This window comes from Pan paniscus, chromosome 4 (assembly GCF_029289425.2).
Source record: "Pan paniscus chromosome 4, NHGRI_mPanPan1-v2.0_pri, whole genome shotgun sequence".
Classification (NCBI taxonomy): Eukaryota; Metazoa; Chordata; class Mammalia; order Primates; family Hominidae; genus Pan; species Pan paniscus.
In genome coordinates, this window is record NC_073253.2 from 20,553,837 (window position 1) to 20,573,918 (window position 20,082).

At 39.8% G+C, this 20,082-nt stretch overlaps 1 protein-coding gene and 1 pseudogene across 11 annotated transcripts in view; both read left to right on the forward strand.

Moving 5' to 3' along the window:
* The window catches only part of MCTP1 (multiple C2 and transmembrane domain containing 1), a 596,961-nt gene that overhangs the window by 453,190 nt on the left and 123,689 nt on the right, over positions 1 to 20,082 (forward strand). The gene's annotated exons all lie outside the window — the stretch shown is intronic.
* Positions 7,762 to 20,010, forward strand: LOC134730399 (large ribosomal subunit protein uL30-like; annotated as a pseudogene).

Below are 20,082 nucleotides of genomic sequence, written 5' to 3' on the forward strand. Positions count from 1 at the left end.
TGGTATCTCATTGTGGTTTTGATTTGCATTTCTCTAATGATTAGTGATGTTGAGCATTTTTTCATATGCTTCTTGGCCACATGCTTTTAAAAAGTGTCTGTTTACAGCTGGGTGTGGTGCTCACCCCTGAAATGCCAGCACTTTGGAAGGCCAAGGAGGGTTGGTCACCTGGCCCCAGGAGTTTGAGATCAGCCTGGGCAACATAGCAAAACCCTGTCTCTACAAAAAAATACAAAAATTAGCTGGGCATGGTGGTGCGTACCTGTACCTGTAATCTCAGCTACTCAAGAGACTGAGGTGGGAGAATTGTTTGAGCCCAGGAAGGGGAGGTTGCAGTGAGCTGAGATCATGCCATTGCACTCCAGCCTGGGTGACACAGTGAGACCCTGTCTCAAAAACAAACAAACAAAAAAACAAAACAAAAAAAATGTTCATGTCCTTTGCCCACTTTTTAATCTGGTTGTGATATGGTTTTGCTGTGTCCCCACACAAATCTCATCTTAAATTGTAGCTCCCATAATCCCCACGTGTCTTGGAGACAGTGGGAAGTAATTGAATCATGGGGCCCGGTTTTCCCATGGTGTCCTCGTGATAGTGAATAAGTGTCACAAGATCTGATGGTTTTATAAAGGGCAGTTTCTCTGCACACGCTCTTTTGCCTGCTGCCACGTAAGATGTGACGTTGCTCTTCCTTCACCTTCTACCATGATTGTGAGGCCTCCCTAGCCATGTGGAACTTTCAGTCCATTAAACCTCTTTTTCTTTATAAACTACCCAGTCTTGGGTATATCTTCATAGCAGTATGAATATGGACTAATACAGGTTGCTTTTTGCTTATATATTTAAGTTCCTTATAGATTCTGGATATTCGATCTTTTGTCAGATACATAGTTTGCAAATATTTTCTACCATTCTGTACGTTGTCTGTTTATTCTGTTGATAGTTTGTTTTGTTGTGCAGAAGCTCTTTAGTTTAATCAAGTTCTATTTGTCAATTTTTGTTTTTGTGCCCTCAGGTTATTCTAATGTGAAGTCAAACTAGAGGGCCCACTGGGTTTCTTCCAGGAAAGAATGTATAGCAAATTGGAAAAGGAAAAACTGAATAAAGAGAGGGAAGGAAAAGAAAAAAAGAGAAGGAGACAGTCTCAAAAGATGGAAAAAAGAAACCAGAAATTGGTGTGGGAGGAAGGGAAAGAAATAGTAAAGATCTATTTTTAGAAAATCATCAATATAAAGTAAAACTTGTGAGTGCAAGAGGTTCAGAAAAGTGTTCCTACAGCCAGCAGTTGGGGAGCTGCTGGGATTCCATTGAGGCTGACATCCTGATGCCCTTCATTCCTTCTTACTCTTTCATTGCCTCCTGCATGACTCTCTACCTCCACAAGCCCAGAAAGAAAAGCAGGCTCTTAAAGGAGCACTCACAGGTTTTATTACTCTTAGAGTGGATGAGTGTAGCTGTAGAAGTAAATTAATAAAATGAATACAAATGAAATGTCCACATTTGTTGAAAAAAATGTAAATTTCCTAAACTCTCCAACTCCTTCTTTTAAAGAATGAAAATGGAAAGCCTTGTCAGTTCCCATCACTGAAATAAAATATAAGAGGAGGGTGGCTGCCTTTCTTTTTTTCTTTTTCTTTTCTTTTTTTTTTTTTTTTGAGACAGAGTCTCACTCTGTCGCCCAGGCTGGAGTGCAATGGCGTGATCTCGGCTCACTGCAAACTTTGCCTCTGCCTTCAAGTGATTCTCCTGCCTCAGCCTCCCAAGTAGCTGGGATTACAGGCACCCGCCACTACACCCTGCTAATTTTTGTATTTTTAGTAGAGGCAGGGTTTCACCATGTTAGTCAGGCTGGTCAAGAACTCCTGACCGCAGGTGATCCATCCGCCTCTGCCTCCCAAAGTGTTGAGATTACAGGCATGAGCCACCGCACCCGGCCAAGGGTGTCCTTTCACAGTCCTTTTTGGTACTTGGTGTCTATTCTACAGCCTGAGCAGCTGCTTCCAGCTAATCTACTGGAACATTTAGAGACATAGCAAAAACAAAACAAAAAACTACATTATTTTTGCAAAAACACAACCTTTCTCTCTACCTAATAAATCAGTCAGTTCTCCTTATTCAGATGCACTGGTCCCAAATTGCAAATTCCCAGACCCCATGAACTCTACTATTGTGTCCAGTTCAAAGCAATCTCTTACTTGCATTTATGTGACACTTCTGAACTTTTGTGTCTTTAGCTTTAGTATTGACTATTTTCTTAGTGCTCTTCTTTTCTACATAAACCACTCTAAAATTCTTATAAAGAGACACAACTAATGGCCTCCAAAACATTGTTAACAATTCATTGTTTTTTTAAAAGATGCTTAAAATAAAACCTCACTAATTAGAACCAACCTTGAGGGAAAGCCTATTATCTAACCCCAACCTAACTTCCTAACCTTGTGTCTTACGTACACTCCTTTCTTATCCCACCCATGTATTCCATCTTCTAGGCCAGAGTTAGCAGACAAATCGCCTACATCCCATCACCTCTGATGCCCTTTCTTGAGGCAGACATTGTAAACTGATCACAACATATGTGCTTATACACATACACACGATTGTAATCCTCAAAAAACCACTCTATGTACCCATTACCAGTTGTTCAGAGTTGATTCTCAAGCTGTACTTGTTTGCCATTCCCTAATTCTTTGTGAACGTGTCTGTCTTCCCTTCTGAGTTTGAGCCTTTAAAGGATGGAGAACAGGTTGCATTTGTTAATTCTACTCAGGATGTGGTAGAGGGCTTTGTATGTATAGCAAATTGTCAATGTCGATGAATTTTTGTTAAATTTTATCTTGTAGGCCAGTCTAGACTGATAAAAAATATATTTCATAGAATTTTTTATATATAAGTTTTATCTTTCATCCAATGGAAAGCATAATATAGCCAAGTGGAATCACTTGGAATCAAGAATGTTTTCTCATTGTTTTTAATATTAATGGTATCATTAAAATAAGAGAGTTTTCACATCCAAAGCAAATACTCTGTCCCCTGAAATCCTTTTTATGTTATTATAATTTTCTTTAGCAAACCCTTTTATCAGGGCAAAAAATCAATTGCAGCTTCTCTAAATTTTCACAAAGCCTGATTAATAAAGTTTTCACTAATGGTCTTTTCTATATTATTTCTATCATGTTTCAGTAATAAAAAGCAGGTTGCTAAAACCACTTTATATACTCAGTTGTGATATCCTACTGTCATGATTAGTAGATATATTGTTTATTCATAAGATAGCATGCATCACATTCACTTTGAGGAAGAACATTCTAAAATAGTTGGATTTGCTCTATCTTTATCATATTGCAAAGATAAGAGGAAGGAATTGCTTGTGGCCCTTTGTTCCTTGATGATTTTTTCCCCAAACATATTACTAATTAATAACTTTGCTGAAAATCTAAATAAATCAGAAAGATGAAATAAAATGAGACATAGACAAGAAAAGATTGTTGTTGTTTTTTAGATGACACAATCCATATGTTAGCATTTAATGAAGAGCTTGTTTGCTTATGAAGTGAAACATGCCCTTTTTCATAGTCACAATCTATAGACCCAGTATGTGTGTGTGTAATTTTGATGTGGAAGGAAACATAAAATCAAGTAAGAAGCTTTCTTTGCTGGAATACTAATAGTCTCTCAATAAGTTTCCCTAATGTCTACAGGGGGAAAAAAAGACCTTAGCACCTTTTAATTTTGCAGCTGTTTTTACACTTTTATTTCCTCTTCTTTCCTCTCACATTTACACAAAAACCTTCTCAAGTCTCTTTTAAGCACTGCAGCAACTAAATCAATCCTAAGTGGCAACCACTTCTAACAGCGTTGCGTATGACTGTGTGTTAATTAGCTCCAGTAGATTATCCCCTGGTGTGTGGTGGGGTGTTGGTGGGAACTTTTCAATGTGCAGAGAGTGCTATGGGTTTCATGTTTATTTGCATGTACTGAGGCAAATTCTCAGGATGTCTTCAAATTATCTCCTTGGGGGTGTTTTTCCTGAGCTAATCCTGACAGAATCTTTCTATCAGATATGCCCATCATCAAGAACAGTAGAACGGTGCACATACAGGAACCTCTGTGCTCGGGGCTGTATGCAAATTTAATGCCCAGCTCATTTCTGTTTCTCTTACATGGATGACAGACATTTTAACAATGTGTTCCACATTCCCCTCTGGGAATCTAGTTGGATTCCTGAATGTATATGAGTGCATATATACATCCATTCGGAATGTGTTTTTGAATACAATGTGAGGAACATATATGCATAAAAATGTATCTATATATGTATATATAAGCACATTTATTATGAGTAATGTGGATATTGGGATGCATATGTGAAGATGGGAGTCAAGCTGCTGTTGATCAGAGATGTGTCTACATCCCAGGGAGACTAATCAGCTGCTGAAAAATGGATAGGGTAGAAGAACTGATAAACAAATCTATTCTGAATATAATTCCACAGTGCTTGGGGTGGGAGTTGTGCCACTATGAAATGGTAAGTAGCAACAGCATAGAAAATCAGCTTTGTTTTTCAGCTGGTTTTAATGGAAAAAATTATATCCTAAGAGCTTTTCCAATCGAAATGCCAATCTTCATGATTGACCATAAATTTGTGACTGAAGTTACCTTTGCTATCCTTGTATCCGAGATTGTCAACATAAGTACTTTCTTGGCAACACCATTGTTTTATTTTCAGTGGCACCTTTCTGTCCTGGGGATATGCCTTTCTATTCCTGTTTCCGTTCCCTTGGTGGACTGGGCTGGCAACCCTAGAAGTACAAGGGAAGGGCGCACCTACTCGTCACCTTTAAGCCTCGGTCACATGCCAAGCAGCCAGCTCTATGCTTTTCTATCTCCTTTGGCACCCCAGTGTCAAAGATGCTGCCCACATTGAGTACTTACTCTGTGCCAAGTATTTAGCTGCTCTATATGAAATGGCCAAGTGGCCACTAAGGGTGGTATGCTCCATCAACAATTTCCCTTCCTCACCTTCCCCCCACCCCAAAATCCACCTCAAATAAACCTAGCTGCTCAGCAAAAACAGCTTGCTTAGTATCCAGATGCAACTTCAAAACAAATCTCTTATATTCCAGATAGCAATACCACCTTTATAGAAATTAGGAGATATTGTTGTCTAGACTATATTGCAAATATTATATGATTTCATTCTTACAAGAGTACTTGTGTCTCATGGTAGAACTCTATTTTAGGAGTGAAAACTAAGGCCAGTGAGATTAAATCACTTGCCCAATAACACATAGGTGGTAAGCCCTGATAAATCCAGCTCTTTGATTACTAAGTGTGAGATCTTTTCCTCTCCCAACCCAAAACTAGACATAAAGAAAAAAAAAATGGTGTTATATGAAAAGGGTGAGAACCTTGAAACATCTAGAGCAGCAGAGGAGAGTAAAAGTCCCAATCAAGCCATCCCAACAGCGGTTAAAATCTCTTCTCACATTCTGAACTCTTCTCTTGGAAGATCTAAACAAAGCCTTTCTCACACCCATCTTCCCAGGCCCCTACTATTGCAACTAAGGAATGAGAAAAGAGAGAACGAGAAGCTATTTGTCGTCTCTCTGTTCCTCTCTCTGCGTATCTCAGTCTTCTCAGTTTTGTCCTGTTTCTTCTATGAATACAGTGTTGCATTCCTAAAGAAGGTCTTCTCTTTACTGTTTCTTCCATTGACTTACTTAGATGGCTCCAAGAATTCCCCTGAGAGTTGGGGGAAAGGAGGATTTTTTTTTTTCCAGCTACACTGAGTCTAAGATGAGTGTCACTTTGAACCCAGCCCAGTTTTAGCATATGGGATTCATTGATGGTGATTCCAGGTTAATTCAAAGGACGGGGCTCTGTATCCTCTGTGGTGTCACATGCAACTGTATTTCCAGTGCTTTGCCTGAGGTCATTGCTCTAGATCACTAATTATCACCAGAGGACATAATTAAATACTGAACTGAGGGTATCGAAAGTACTAGAATTTGATTTGTGAATTAGTCTCTTTCAATTAAGGCAAATGAATATTTATTGAGCATATATTATATGCTAGGCAGTGTGCAAATGTCATCATGTGATCTTCATAGTCATCTTTTAAAGAAGGTGCTGTTATTTTAGCATTTCATGGAAGAGAAAAATCAAAGATCTAAAAGAAAATTTGCCTGAGATCACACAGTTAGGAAGTGCCAGAGCCAGGCTTCAAATCCATCGTTTGGGTTTGCTTTGCAGTGCTTCCCAGATACTTCATCATCAGTAGAAGAGAGAATGTGCATGCCAGGGAGGTTTGGGTGGGCCCAGCCTGAGAGGGACCATTGTGGGCAAGAATTATTTTTGAAGTCTTTTATATTATTTTTAAATATATGTGACTTAGACATTCTATTCTGAGCCATTTTCATGTTTATTTTATATCTTTTTAAAATTACTACCGAGAAAAAAATTCTATTTTATTGAGCCTTTTCTCTGCATACCCTCAGCAAACTGCTGTGTCAGCCCTGGAGTTTTTTAGTATTCCAGTGTGAAAACTTGAGAGCAGGGAAAATACTACATATTGGCTTAATGACCTCCTACTCTGGGTGAGTAGGTAAAGCAGAATCTGGGAGTAATGTGATGTATACATAAGCACATGGCTACAGTTGATTATAAAATTTTGTGGATATTCAGTGGAGATAGCTTCAACTTGGCGGTGATAGAAAAGTACCAGTATTGGAAAAAAACTGAAACATGTTTCTGAAGGTGAATTTCGACCTTTTGTACTTCTCTGTGAGCTTACTGACCATAGGGATGGTATCTGAGGGGAGTATTTATCTCTGAGTTCCAGCACATGGCCTGGTTGATCAGTTCATTCATTGGTTGGTTGGTTGATTAATGAGCAAAAAAAGCGTAGATATTCACAATATTCTGGCTTAGACAATTTCAGAGACATTAAATATTCTGGGACTAATAGTGGGAAGAATTATAATGGAATGTGGTCTTTAATCGCACTATACTGCTTAGAGAATTTTAACACCAAGACCTCTGAGGATCCTTTCAGTCCAATCAGTCCACATCTGCCCCTGGCTACCCGATCATCATCCTCCTTGCCCAGCATCATCTTGTTGCCTTTTCTATGCCAAAATCCCTCACATCTACTCAAAATATATACTCTAAAGCTCTCTGAATGTTATGCTTGCAACAGGACAACCATGCATTTAATACATTTACTTGTCCACTCAACATTTATCTATGGAGCACTTCCTATGTATCTGGCTAGACGGTGCTGGATGCTAAGAAGCAGATCTACTAATATGATAGAGAATTTCAAGTTCAAATGGGTAAAGACTTAAGGTATGTACTGAGATGCCCTTTCTGCCCAGACTTTTCCAGTGCATTGTATGGGAGTTTCTGGAAATAGCATTCCAGTATTGTTCTCTGACTCTAGTGCAGTGAGCCTAATAACTTAGTTGCATCTTCTCAGAGATCCAAGAGGAAGGTATTGGTTCTACATGTCGCCCACATGTCCTCCATATCATAGGAATTTGCAATTGAGACATTTTCAGTTACAAGAATATTATTATGAAAATTTAAATTGACTTCAAGTAACTCTTATGTATCAATTCACTATGAAGCAGAGCTAAACTGAAACAGCAGCTAAATGACTGTCCTTTTGGAATTAGGGTTAACACCTCTGCCTTAATGAAACTTTTATAACTTACATAATATTCTGGCAGGAAAGATGCTGGGTAAGTGTAAAGTACGATGATGGCTGTTGCTGTTGCTTCTGTGACATTTGGACAACTTAAACCATATGGCCTAAATGTAACTCTAGATAAATGTATAATTTTAGGTTGATTTAGTTTCAGAGCACTTGGAGTTCTGTTTGAATTAAGAGCCAAATCAAATCCAAGAAACAGGTGTATTTCCAAAAAATGGAAGGCATGTGCATTACCAATGACCCAGTCAACAGATCACTGCTTTAAATCAAATAGTGCTATGTGAAGTAATGTCTAAATATCATTGCCACAAGTTCTGTCCAAGAGCAGTTCCTCAGAATGTCTGCTTTTCTGACTCCTGGCAAGTGTAGTTAAATATATAAATTAATACTTTAGCCTTATGTGAGCATGAAGAATAATCTGACCTGGGAGTCTTAGTAGGGCTTATTCTACTTTAAGAGATGACTGTCAATTAACCAGTGCCCCCGTCTCTCATCTCCACCCTGAAACCCAAGTGCTTCAGATTTTAGATATTTGCATTTTCATCCCTCTGACATGAAAGATACTTAAAGAAAACTAGCTCCAGATATGTGCAAGCAAGCTCAACTCTTTTAACCTAAGTTGGGCTTATACCATGTACCAGGCTTTGTTCTAAGGACTCTAGAAATAGTAACTCATTTAACTCTAATAACAATCTCATATGGTAGTTACTCTATTATCTTCACTTTATAGATCAAGAGACCAAGGGGCAGAGGAGTGAAGTCATTTGTCTAGGGATCCATAACTCTGAAGTAGTGAATCTCAGATTCTTAACCAAACATGCTAGTTCCCTGTGTCATTTTTGTTTTGTTTTGTTTGTTTGAGACAGGGTGTCACACTATTGCCCAGGCTGGAGTGCAGTGGTATGATCATGGCTCACTGCAGTTTCACTCTCCTGGGCTCAAGTGATCCTCCTACCTCAGCCTCCCGAGCAGCTGGGACTACAGGTGTGCACCACCATGCCCTGGCTAATGTTTTTTTATTTTTAGTAGAGATGAGGTCTTGCTATGTTTCCCAGGCTGGTCTGGAACTCGTGTTCTCAAGTGATCCTCCCACCTTGGCCTCCCAAAGTGCTGGGATTACAGGTGTGAGTCACTGCACAGGGCCTCCCTGTGTTCTTAACCACTGTGCTCTACTACTTGCCCTACCTGAGAGAGTGACTCATTTTTGCTTCTGTCAAACCCATAGAATCTTCCTGGAAAGAGATTAAAAGTCAGATATTTCAACAAGATTTGCTTTTAGGGAAGGGAAAAAAACAAACAAACAACACTCTAAGATTGGCATTACTAATGGTCCTCTATATAACAGAACATATTCCCGATTAAAACCTCTTTGCTTTCCTGGGACACATATGGCCCCATAATTTTTAAGTCCATGATTTTTAAACTGCAGAGCAGGATCTAATAATTACCTTGCTTATCTTGCCCTTTTGTCTAAGAAAAGCGAAGATGTTATAAATAGGAAATTGCAAATTTTATCAGCTGTGGTTTATACAAGAAACTAAGGTTCTGCTTAGGACAAAACTATGGGCAGTCAGGCGGGTCTTTTAAATCTATTCCCAAGACAAAGGCTCGGACTGTGAAATCATGCAATCACTAGGGAAAGGGAATTTCATAGTATAAATCTTCCAGCATTAAATCTCAACCCCAAGTATCTTTATAAAGAATCTAAGTTGATTTCAGCCACCATGGTAACTAGAAAAGCACAGGAGACTGAAGAAGGTGAAGAAATACAGCAGTGAAAACTCCTCAACTCCTCAAGTGCTGTCTGTCTTTACTATTCATTCTGTCGCTTAACAATACCGTATCATGTTTTATGTATTAAATTGGCCCTATGTGTGCGTTTTCTCCCCCAGCTGTATAGTAAGCCCTGGAGGACTGGTTAGCATTTTGTATACCATTGGCACCTCTCAGTGACACAGTGCAGACCTACAGATGGGTTTATCCTTTCACTCACTTCTTCCCACAATCCAGTTTAAAGAACTCTCTCTATTTGGTTTTTTTTTTTTTTTTTTTGAGACGGAGTCTTGCTCTGTTGCCCAGGCTGGAGTGCAGTGGTGTGATCTTGGCTCACTGCAACCTCCGCCTCCTGGGTTCAAGCAATTTTTCTGCCTCCACCTCCCAAGTAGCTGGGACTACAGGTGCGTGCCACCATGCCTGGCTAATTTTTTGTTTGTTTGTTTGTTTTGAGATGGAGTCTCGCTCTGTCGCCCAGGCTGGAGTGCAGTGGCACCATCTCGGCTCACTGCAATCTCTGCCTCCCGGGTTCACACCATTCTCCTGCCTCAGACTCCCGAGTATCTGGGACTACAGGCGCCCACCACCACACCCGGCTAATTTTTTGTAGTTTTAGTAGAGACGGGGTTTCACCATGTTAGTCAGGGTGGTCTCGATCTCCTGACCTCGTGATCTGCATGCCTTGGTCTCCCAAAGTGCCGGGATTACAGGTGTGAGCCACCGCTCCTGGCCTGAAGATTCTCTTGAGAGGGCAAGAGCTTTGAAGTAAGACAGGCCCGGATATAAATGACTCTGCTAAGGAAGATGTGGTTATGAGAAGTCATGGGGATATAGCACTGCCAGAAGCAACCCTTTTAGTGGGTACGTATTATGAATCAGCCACTATTGAGTTGCTGTACATAGCATCTCTACTCTTGACAAACAACAGTCCTCTAGATGAGGACAACAAAGCCCAGAGACGTTAAGTCACTTGCCACTGTCTGTCTCAGAGCCATATCACACCCTGGCTATTGTAACTCACTCCTTTCTGTTATATTTCTCACTTTGGATAAGTTATCCAACCTTGACCTTCAGTTACCTCCTTTTTCGGAATGCTGAAACTCATATCTACCTTGCAGGCTTTTGTGAGAACTAAGTAAGAAAATGCAAGAAAAGGGTTTATAACTGAGCTACTCTCAGAAGATGCTTCATAAAAATCAGGTAATCAACATCATAGTAGAGAATCAGTTAATAATTAAAATCACCTTCCCTTTCAAAATCCCTTCCCCAATGCTCAAACCCTTAAATCTAAGCATTCATCAACTGCTAACTAAACTAAGAATGAGAATGCATTATAGGGCCAGGCATGGTGGCTCATGCGTGTAATCCCAGCATTTTGGGAGGCTGAGGCGGGTGGATCACTTGAGGTTAGGAGTTCAAGACTGATCAACATGGTGAAACCCCATCTCCACTAAAAATACAAAACTAGCTGGGCGTGGTGGCGCACACTTGTGATCCCAGCTACTCGGGAGGCTGAGGCAGGAGAATTGCTGAACCTGGGAGGCGGAGGTTGCAGTTGCATTGAGCAGGGATTGCACCATTGCACTCCAGCCTGGGCAACAAGAGTAAAACTCCATCTCAAAAAAAAAAAAAAAAAAAGAGAATGTTATAATGACACATTATCATTAAATCCAGTTACCAGGTCTCCTAATGAAGTTTTGTTTTGAGATAGGTTATTGTGGGTTAGACCCTCCACACTCTGTCCAGATTGCCACTCATGCACCCTGAGATCTCTGACTGGAATCGGCGGCCTTTGAATTGCGCTATGATGTCTCTTTCTCATAATGGCCTGCCACTGCCTACTGTTCCTGGTTATTTCCTCCTCGTCTGAAAATTAATTCGTTGCAGCTTTGAAATTTCATAACCAAAAAATCCTAAAAGTCTTAGTATCTCGAAGCCTTTATAAACCTCATAGATAAGGTTTACAGTGATAAAACGCAGTTGTAGCTTGTGCCTTGGGAATCAGATGCACAGTGGCTTGTATCTTTCTGCACATTGTAAAAAATATATGTGTCTTGATATTCTAGAATATGTTTGAATATTCAAAAGGGACAGCTAGTTATGGAGAGTGTTATATGGGTAATGTTGAATATCTTTTTTTCCCCACCAAAAGTGGTTAACTACCTATTTCTTTGCAATTGCCCTGTGTGGTTCCTTCAATGCAGACTGGGCAGACAAAATAATACACACTTGGGAAAGCTTCCTCTGTTTTGCAGTGGTGACATTTCACTGCCTTAAAGCCTGCATTTCTTACTTTTACAAACTTGTCACAAACTTTCACCATAATGTCCAAGTCTCCCCTGAAGATTGTGCAAAGCGAAATCAAAATTCTTGCACAGCTTTAATGATGACATCAGTGGTGAGAAAAAGATTATGCACGCACATACACAAATCCAGCTGGTACATGAGCATAAATAACAGTTTGGTGACAGCAGAAAAGTATTGATGCCTTTCAAATTTGATGTCTTTCCCTGAAGAAATTTGCTGATTTGCTGTGTTGAATTTAGGCTAGTTCTCTCTTTTCTTGATAAATCTATTTTTTTTCTCACTTTCTTAAGTTATTATGCATTCGTAAACTACATCTTGAAAGATCATAGTTGTCATCACCCACCCCAATTTTTCTTCTGCAGATAATCTAGGGAACTTTTTTAACCTTTATTTTGGCACTTGATGAACAGCAAGATATTAATACATTTAACAGAAACGGGAAAAATAACTTGAGTAGCCAATATCTGCGCTCCAGAGAGAAAAGTTTTGATAGCACAAAGTAATAATACTGGTAATAATTTAGGAACATGCATATATTAGTATGCCTCTAATTTAAGAGCTAATTATCTTTGTTTTCATTCTTAAAAACAAATTTGTTTTTTCCATTAAATATAAAAATGGTTCCACCTTCTAGCAACCCCTTCATTAAAACTATGCAAATAATTCAAACAAAGAAATTACCACATAATTGGGCCATATTACGCATAATTTATTATGCCTTTTCAGTCTTTAGATAATAGTTTATTTGTATAAATAATTTTTATAGTACTTCGGTGTTGTGTAGGGAGGATATAGTGTCCAGAATGAAAGAAGCAGTGTGATTAGTTGATGAGGTGTTGACATTGCCTTTATTTTATTATAGCTACACAGGTTGATTAGCATCATAACATTAGAATAAATCTGCATACAATTAAAATAAAACATAATGCCAAAAAAAAAGCACACAGAACTTATTGACCTGATTCAATAAGTTCTGGTATAGCTGAAATTTTGCTTTAAAAAATTGTCCACCAGTGTTCTTTTGCTTATTTTTTTCAGATGCGTTTTCTTTGACTGTTTTTCTTTACCTTTCTGAAAGATATTTATAACTCTCCAGGGTGCACCATCCTACTGAGATAAGTGTGTTCTTAGATGCTTGAAGACAAAGATGAACAGCTCACTTGTGGTGTGTGGTTATCTCATTATCTCTACCCACCCTGTTGTAGGGTATTGCTTGAGCTACAGTGAACTGTTTGCCCTGCTGGCAAACAAGCCCCTTGCAGCTCATGACACGTGTTTTAACCGTTATTTAGGCGCACTCTTCGCAGTGAGCCTGAATATGCCCTTAGGCTCCCAATGAAAAGGGAGCTTAATGATGTGTCAAAAATTGCACTACAAGGGCCCACAATAAATTCAGACTTTGTAAGTACAGGAGCCAACAGGGCAGCTGGAATTTAAGGTAGTGCTCACAACCAGACCACTTGTCATGAAGTCATTCTGAAGGGGAGTAGGGAAGTGTGTGTGTGTGTGTGTGTGTGTGTGTGTGTGTGTGTATGTGTGTTCAGCTAGCCCAAAGCAAGAGAAAAGAACCTGTGTGAAAATGACTGAGAGAAGTCAAAGGATAAGCTGGAAACCATGAGTCAAAGAAGCCAAATACATGTTTTCAAAACAATTTATAGAGGGAGATATAAATGTTCACATTGTCGATCAAAGAAATCACAGACATATTTTCCCAGCAAAAATAACCTTAGGTAGAAATGAAGCTTTGAAAGCTTGGGTCTTCTTGGGGAAGGTGTGGTGATTACCTGGGAACTTTCTTTTCTTACATTGAAGAAAGTACAGGTAAAACTGGATAACTTTTCTAACCCCCTTGGCAATGGAAGTAGCTTCTCATTGTATTTTCTCTTAATCTAGTTTAGAACAAATGGCTTATGCAAGGAGGGAATGCATTATAAAGTAACTCTCAAACATTTGTGTAAAGAGATGCAGACCTTTTATTTTCCTAAAGCAGCTGTTGAATAATGAACTCAAAGTGGAATTAATTAAGGATACCACAGAAACTGTAGAGCCCTTGGGATTGCCCCATTTTTCAAAAATCTTTTAATACCCCAATCAAGCATCAGCAGGTTCATTAAAGAAGCTTGTCCTAGGTTGCTACTTGATCAGTAAAGGATTCCGTAGAAGCGTTTCTTCTTTTGAATTTATCTTTTTCCCTTCTCTCTAGCCTGAATATTATTAGCGTTAACAGATTTCATCTCATCTTTTTTATTGTTATTGCAAGAACTAAATATCTAAATATTTGCCACCAGAAGATATGTATGCCTAGAATTAGTGATCCTTAAAAACTTAAGAGCCTAAAATAGTATATTTGCCTCAGAAATATGTATATATTGTGTTCCCATAAAATTGTGAACATTTACATTCTTAAACATGTTAAGCTGAATTTAATTTGTAAAGAGCTTTTAAAATAAAACTCATTAAAGCTTAGCGAATTTCATTACACAAAGGATTCTTATTTAAGCACCTTTGACTCCTAAAAATGGACCCTGGAGACAAGATGGAACACTGTGCTCAATGGCTAAAATGTTAGGTGTCTATCAGCTGTAAGAAGAAGATTTTCAGTGTGTCCTTAAAGTACATTCAAAAATTATTTCTAGCATTTACATTTGGGAGTTTAAAAACTGCACAAGGATCTTATAAAAATCTTTTGCAAACATATTTTTATTTGTGTATAGTTCCAAAAGACAAAACAAGTGTTTTATAATTTGTTGCAAATTGGAAACATATAGCAGCGGTTTGAAGGTTCCTGGTGGAGACCTAGTGATGGATGATTGGATAAACTAGAACATAATCTGTAGGCCCATTTTGACCTTTTCAGGAATAGCCTTGACTTGATGTCATCAACTTGGAACTGCTTTATTCTGTAGTCATAGAGCAGTCTGAGCACCTAGAAATTTTCTTGGCATTTCTGCTTATCAACTTAACTCTCAGTCTCCAATCTATTGGCAATGCTGCATGTTTTACTAATATTGGTGTTGAGTTCTTGACCCTGCACTTCAGTAGCCTACACTTTAAAGACGTCTATAGCATCATGTCTTCTGATAATCCAACAGCAGAGTCTTTTATATCTAGACATGGACTAGGATCTGGATCTAATTATCTTTAATTTGTTAATGTTTTACCATTTACAAGGCATGTGCACATCCATTACCTTCAAAACAATCCTGCATGATTGTTTGGGCCATAGTTCACCCAAAGTGCCCCAATTAATGGGTGGTAGAATTGGAGCTAAACCTGAGACTATATGCAGTGTTTATTCACCATTCTATATTTCCTCTCAGTTTAAGAAGAGTCAGTGAAATTTAAGAAATGACCCATCTTGTCTGTGTTTAGAAATCTCTGTCAAGAGGAAGACTGAGAAGAGCGTGACCATAAGGTAGCACCCCCATGTGGAAACATGAGGAATGTTCACTCTCAATTATATATTTCCTCCATAAGGAACTTAGTCAGATATATGAATTCTCATATTGGAGATGCTGGAATTAAATAGGACTTAAAGAAACCCACAGTTATATAGCATAATTCCATGAAAGACCATCAGTATGACAGACATTAGGATCTCAGAGCTATTTCCAGCTGGTAAATTGATAGACACCTCAATGGTCCCAATGTGAACTTTTAAAACCTGTGTCATCTCTTACTCTATAGAAGATCCTAAAATTCCATGAGAAAAGCAATGTTACTTTTTAAAAATAAATATTAAATTTGGAAGTAAAAGCAGGGAAGTTGTCTTCTAATACTGCAAGGGCTGCTTTTAATATTTTTGGATACTTAATTATAAATGCAAATGTCAGGTATAGCTTACTGTGATGTATAGAAGCCCATGTCAATAGTTGTACTTCTTGAGAGTGAGTTTCTAACATTCACCCTTTCTCCTACCTGTGGAAGGATACTAAAAGGTGATGTTTTCCTGGTCTGTGGCCAGAAAAATAAAGGAGTTTGGTTTTGGTTTTGTTTGTTTGTTTTAATCTTTTGTTTACCTCTGTAGATGGTAACAGAGAAGAATGTATTTGAAGTGAAACAAATACCAGACTCTTTCTTGGGAATTAACATGAAACATCCCGAATGCTGCCTCTGCTGAGTTAGATACTATAAAGAGTGTGGCTGCATTTTCCATGAGATGGTAAGAGCTACTCACTCACAAAGCAGGATGAATAGCGAGACAGCATAGCATAGACTCATGCAAAGCAGTGGATGATACAAGAAGAGAGATAGAAGTTTATAGTGAAGAGCTGGCAGTTGTGTGTTGCTAATACTCAGGGCTGAACCTTCAAGAAAAAAACTCATTCTGAGAGTTCAGAAGATTACACACTTCTGAGGCAGAACAGTGAACACATTCCATCTCTGTCCTATATCCTTCATTTTCTCTGTTACCTTTTTTTGCTCTACCTTACTTTTCTCTCATCTATTTTTACATGCTCCCTTTCTTCCTTTTAGGACATCTTTTTCCCATCTTTTATTTTTCCTTTCCCCCATGTCTCCTTCTATTCCCATCCTGTTGTGTTTATCTGTCCCCGTTAACTGACCATGATGTGGAGCTGAAGAGAGACACGCATAGTGATTAAGAGCCAAGGTTCTGGAGTCAGCCAGGAAACTGGCTCTGCTTTGTGATCATGAGCATCTTATTAGGTTGGTGCAAAAGTAATTGTGGTTTTGCCATTTAAAAAATTTAAAATGGATATCTGGGCAAGATGGCCGAATAGGAACAGCTGTGGTCTGCAGCTCCCAGCAAGACCAACGAAGAAGGTGGGTGATTTCTACATTTTCAAATGAGGTACTCGGTTCATCTCACTGGGACTTGTTAGACGGTGGGTGAAGCCCACAGAGGGCGAGCTGAAGCAGGGTGGGGCGTCGCCTCACCCAGGAAGCACAAGGGGTTGGGGAACTCCCTCCCCTAGTCAAGGGAAGCCATGAGGGACCATGCCGTGAGGAACAGTGCATTCTGGCCCAGATACTATGCTTTTCCCGTGGTCTTCACAACCCACAGATCAGGAGGTTCCCTCAGGTGCCTACACCACCAGGGCCCTGGGTTTCAAGCACAAAACTAGGCGGCCATTTGGGCAGACACTGTGCTAACTGCAGGAGTTTTTTGTTTGTTTGTTTGTTTTTTTCATACCCCAGTGTCTCCTGGAACACCAGAGAGACAGAACTGTTTACTCCCCTGGAAAGGGGGCTGAAGCCAAGAAGCCAAGTTGTCTTGCTCAGCAGATCCCACGGAGACCAGCAAGCTAAGATCCACTGGCTTGAAATTCTTGCTGCCAGCACAGCAGTCTGAAGTCGATCTGGGACCCTCAAGCTTGGTGATGGGGAGGGACACCCGCCATTGCTGAGGCTTGAGTACCCCTCACAGTGTAAACAAAGCTGCTGGGAAGTTCGGAATGGGCAGAGCCCACCGCAGCTCAGCAAAGCTACTGTAGCCAGACCGCCGCTCTAGATTCCTCCTCTCTGGGCAGGGCATCTCTGAAAGAAAGGCACCAGCCCTAGTCAGGGGCTTATAGATAAAATTGACACCTCTCCAGGACAGAGCACCTGGGGGAAGGGGCGACTGTGGGAGCAGCTTAAGCAGACTTAAATGTTCCTGCCTGCCAGCTCTGAAGAGACGAGAGGATCTCCCAGCACTGCGCTCAAGCTCTTGCCAAGGGACAGTCTGCTTCCTTAAGTGGGTCCTTGACCCCCGTGCCTCCTGACTGGGAGACACCTCCCATCACAGGTCGACAGACACCTCATACAGGAGAGCTCCAGCTGGCATCTGGCAGGTGCCCCTCTGGGATGAAGATTCCAGAGGAAGGAACAGGCAGCAACCTTTGCTGTTCTGCAGCCTCTGCTGGTGATACCCAGGCAAACAGGGTGGACCCCCAGCAAACTCCAGCAGACCTGCAGAAGAGGAGCCTGACTGTTAGAAGAAAACTAACAAATAGAAAGCAATGGCATCAACATCAACAAAAAGCATGACCACGCAAAAACTCCATCCGAAGTCACCGACAGCAAAGACCAAAGGTAGATAAGTCCATGAAGATGAGGAAAAACCAGTGCAAAAAGGCTGAAAATTCCAAAAACCAGAATGTCTCTTCTCCTCCAAAGGATCACAACTCCTCACCAGCAAGAGAACAAACTGAACGGAAAATGAGTTTAACGAATAGTAGGCTTCAGAAGGTGGGTAATAACAAACTCCTCTGAGCTAAAGGAGCATGTTCTAACCCAATGCAAGGAGGCTAAGAACCTTGATAAAAGGTTAGAGGAATTGCTAATTAGAAAAACCAGTTTAGAGAAGAACATAAATGACCACAAGAACTTCGTGAGGCATGCACAAGTATCAATCCCAAAACCAATCAAGCAGAAGAAAGGATATCAGAGATTGAAGATCAACTTAATGAAATAAAGCGTGAAGACAAGATTAGAGAAAAAAGAATGAAAAGGAATGAACAAAGCCTCCAAGAAATATGGGACTATGTGAAAAGACCAAACCTACATTTGATTGGTGTACCTGAAGGTGACAGGGAAAATGCAACCAAGTTGGAAAATACACTTCGGGATATTATCCAGGAGAACTTCCCCAACCTAGCAAGACAGGCCAATATTCAAATTCAGGAAATACAAAGAACACCACAAAGATACTCCTCGAGAAGAGCAACCCCAAGACACATAATTGTCAGATTCACCAAGGTTGAAATGAAGGAAAAAATGTTAAGGGCAGCCAGAGAGAAAGATCGGGTTACCCACAAAGGTAAGCCTATCAGACTAACGGGGGACCTCTCTGCAGAAGCCCTACAAGCCAGAAGAGAGTGGGGGCCAATATTCAACATTCTTAAAGAAAAGAATTTTCAATCCAGAATTTCATATCCAGCCAAACTTAGCTTCATAAGTGAAGGAGAAATAAAATCCTTTACAGACAAGCAAATGCTGAGGGATTTTGTCACCACCAGGTCTGCCTTACATGAGCTCCTGAAGGAAGCACTAAATATGGAAAGGAAAAACCAGAACCGGCCACTGCAAAAACAAACCAAAATGTAAAGCCCATTGACACTATAAGGAAACTGCATCAGCTAATGGGCAAAATAACCAGCTAGCATCATAATGCAGGATCAAATTCACACAAAACAATATTAGCCTTAAATGTAACAAGTTAAATGCCCCAATTAAAAGACACAGATTGGCAAATTGGATAAAGATTCAAGACCCATCAGTGTGCTGTATTTAGGAGACCTATCTCAAAAGCAAAGACACACACAGGCTCAAAATAAAGGGATGGAGGAAGATTTACCAAGCAAATGAAAAGCAAAAAAAAAAAAAAAAAAAAAAAGCAGGGGTCACAACCCTACTCTCTGATAAAACAGACTTTAAGTGGATGTGTCGACTTCCTCTTTTTCCAGCTGGAACCATGGAGTGTGTAGAAGAGAAGAAGAGAAGGTTCCTGCTGTGCCAGAAACCCTCAAGAAAAAGTGAAGGAATTTTGCAGAGCTGAAGATCAAGAGCCTGAGAAAGAAGTTTGCCCAAAAGATGCTTTGAAAGGCAAGGAGGAAGCTTCTATGAAAAAGTGAAGCACTATCACAAGGAATATAGGCAGATGTACAGAACTGAAATTTGAATGGCGAGGATGACAAGAAAAGCTGGCCACTTCTGTGTTCCTGAAGAACCCAAATTGGCATTTGTCATCAGGATCAGAGGTATCAATGGTGTGAGCCAAAAGGTCTGAAAGCTGTTGCAGCTTCTTCGCCTTCATCAAATCCTCAGTGGAACCTTTGTGAAGCTCAAGAGGCTTCAGTTAACATGCTAAGGATTGTAAAGCCATATATTGCATGGGGGTACCCAAATCTAAAGTTAGTAAATGAACTAATCTACAAGCATGATTATAGCAAAATCAATAAGAAGCAAATTGCTTGGACAGATAATGCTTTGATTGCTCGATCTCTTGGTAAATATGGCATCATCTGCATGGAGGATCTGATTCATGAGATCTGTACTGTTGGAAAATGCTTCACAGAAGCAAATAACTTCCTGTGATCCTTCAAAGTATCTTCTCCATGAGCCAGAATGAAGAAACAGAGCACCCATTTTGTAGAAGGTGGAGATGCAACAGGGAGGACCAGATCAACAGGCTTATTAGAAGAATGATCTAAGTTGCCTACCATGATTATTTTTCTAAGCTGGTCAATTAATAAACAGGACCTGCTCTCAAATTGAAAAAAAAAAATAGATGTTAAACTAACAAAGATCGAAAAGACAAAGTAGGGCATTACATAATGGTAAGG